Raw genomic sequence first — 3,076 nt, 5'->3', positions numbered from 1 at the left:
AGCAGGAGCCCACCTCTTCCTCTGCCCATCACATCTCCCACCCACAACACCTGCATGATTGGCCTGGCCAGGCTGGTGAGGATGAAGGTCCCCTTGACCAGCAGACAGAAGATATGGGGATAGATCAGAGAATCATGGAATCACTAAGGTTAGAAAAACCCTCTGAGATCATCCAGTCCAACCACCCCCAGCACTGCCAAAGCTACCACTGACCCATGTCCCCAGGTGCCACATCCACAGGGCTTTTAAATCCCTCCAGGGATGGGGACTCCAACACTGCCCTGGGCAGCTGTGCCAGTGTTGGACAGCCCTTTCCATGAAGAAATTTTCCCAATATCCAGCCTAAGCCTCCTCTGGCACAGCTTGAGGCCATTTCCTCTCTTCCTGTCCCTTGTTCCCTGGGAGCAGAGCCCAACCCCCTCCAGCTCCCCCCTCCTGTCAGGGAGTTGCAGAGAGTGAGAAGGTCCCCCCTGAGCCTCCTTTTCTCCAAGCTGAGCCCTCCCAGCTCCCTCAGCCGCTCCTGCTGCTCCAGACCCTTCCCCAGCTTTGTTCCCTTCTCTGGACACACTCCAGCCCCTCCATGTCTTTCTTGTCGTGAGGATCTCAAAACTGAACACAGCAACCAGTTGAGGATCAGCATCTCCTTCCAGAGGGATTGAGAGTACCTGCATTAAAGTGCAGGATCACCCTGCTCACTTTTCTGTTGTGACTCCTTTGGGTTTACCAGACACACGGAGCAGTCCACGGAATTCCTTGCACAGATTGTTGCATGTCTAACTCACCACAGGGAACCCAAAACTCTGCCACCACCTGCAAGCACAGGTGAAATACCACCAGGAAAGAGCTTGTCTCTGTCCTAAAGCCATGATCTGCCCAAGGCAGCCTCAGAGGAGCAGGAGATCCTGGCAGGATGTGGGAGGTGGTGACTCAGGACTTCTGCCACCACTTCAGCCTCCACTCACTTCCATGGGATGTGCAGGTCCCACCCTGTGATTGTCACCCCATCTGTTTTGGGGTAGCAACAGATCTGCCACGGCATTCATGGTCCAGCATCACCACAGAGGAACAAAGAGGAGAATGGAGAAGTCTTCCACCTTTTTAATGGGAGAGACCCACCTTCCCTGATCATCCCATCTCTGTAAGGTCTGGACATGCAGCTGGGCTGGATCGCAAATGCCTTCACACATCCAGTAGGAAAAACTGGAATTCCTGTACATACCACAGGGTGTTATCAGCAGGAACACGGAGAAAGTGAGCAGTGAAGTTCCCTCTGCGGGCAGGGTGGGAATCAGAGCTTGGAGACACATCCCCACACCCTCAGTGGTCTGTGTGGGGACACATCCCCACACCCTCCCATCCCACATCCTCACAGGCAGGACACTGCCCATCCAGCCCTTCCCCTTCCACCAAGGGGACTTTCTTGGTCATGTCCTCAGGCAGGCAGCAGTGCTTCCTAAAGGGAAACTGAGGCAGGGAGGGTGGTACATCACAGGAGCTGTTTTCTACAACTGGCAGCAGGTCCTGGGAATAAGGCAGAGTCCGTGAGCCCTGTGCCACCACTGAGTCCTGATGGACACCGTGCGTTGCCCATGTCCACAGCCCTCTGTGACTGTGAGGCCAGTTTGGGGTGGGGTTTTCTTCTCTCTTCCAGGGAAAAGGTGAATGAAAGGCTGGAAATGAGACAGTGATGTGCACTCACAGCCCAGACCCCCTGTGTCCTCAGCTGATCCCACAGCGTGGGCAGCAAGAGAGGGGGGGATTCTGCCCCTCTGCCCCTCTCAGGTGAGACCCCCCTGCAGAGCTGCCTCCAGCCCTGGGAACAACAGCACAAGGATGTGGAACTGCTGGAGAGAGTCCAGAGGGGGCCCCGCAGATGCTCCCAGGGCTGGAGCCCCTCTGCTCTGCAGCCAGGCTGGGAGAGCTGGGGGGGTTCAGCTGGAGAAGAGAAGGCTCCAGGGAGAGCTGAGAGCCCCTTGCAGGGCCTAAAGGGGCTCCAGGAGAGCTGGAGAGGGACTGGGGACAAGGGATGGAGGGATAGGACAAGGGGGAATGGCTTCTGACTGCCAGAGGGCAGGGTTAGATGGGATATCGGGAAGAAGAAACCCTTGGCTGTGAGGGTGGGGAGGCCCTGGCACAGGCTGCACAGAGAAGCTGTGGCTGCCCCTGGATCCCTGGAAGTGTCCAAGGCTGGGTTGGACGGGGCTTGGAGCAACCTGGGCTAGTGGAAGTTGTCCCTGTCCATGGCATGGGAGTTGGAATGAGATGACCTTTAAAGATCCCTTCCCACCCAAACAATTCTATGGCTCTATCTGTGCCAAGGACAAGCTGAATTCCGGCCTGAAGCACTTCCCTTCCCCTCTGGCTGTGGCTCCGGGCTTTGCAGGGGTGCCCGGGGCTGGTCAGCGTGGGAGGAACGACAGAACTTGATCTCCGAGTGCATTTGCTTCCCAAATTCCTCCCGTCAGCTGCCGGCAGTGGGTCCCCGCGGGGCCCCGGCTACACAGCCTCTTCCCAAGCCCAGGACTCCCGGCTACAGGCATCTCCAGCGTGTCCAGGCAAATCCCTGCCATGCGGAGCGGGGATTCCCACAGCGGGAATAAGGCTTCACCCAGCGAAAACATCCAGCAGATCGGCTCCCTGCCTCATCTCATCGCTCAGGAATCCCGAGGTCAGGAAAGGCCGGCGAGTCCTCCCTCAGCACCGCGTCAGGGAGCGCGGGATGCTCATCCCAGTGTCCCTGCTGTCACAGCGCGGGATGCTCATCCCAATATCACAGCGCCCGGGAGCGCGGGATGCTCGTCCCAGTGTCACACTGCCCTGTCCCCGGTGCCACCTCTCGTCCCCAGTCACCTCAAGCCCCCACTACATCATCCCCCTGCCCCCAGTGCCACCCTCTGCCCAGTGTCACTGCATGTCCCCAATGCCTCCTCATGCCCCCGCAGTCACTCCCTGCCCCGTCACCGCCCCCTATAAACTGTCCCTGTCCCATCCCGTCCCCCTGTCACCCCGTTTCACCCCCCCTTCACCTCCCCGTCTTCCCGTGTCACCCCCTCCCCTGTCAATCCCTGTCACCCCC

Source organism: Lepidothrix coronata, unplaced genomic scaffold, assembly GCF_001604755.1.
Source record: "Lepidothrix coronata isolate B3197 unplaced genomic scaffold, Lepidothrix_coronata-1.0 Scaffold156, whole genome shotgun sequence".
Lineage (NCBI taxonomy): Eukaryota > Metazoa > Chordata > Aves > Passeriformes > Pipridae > Lepidothrix > Lepidothrix coronata.
The sequence above is the reverse complement of the archived record's forward strand: the minus strand, read 5'-3'. Positions refer to the sequence as shown.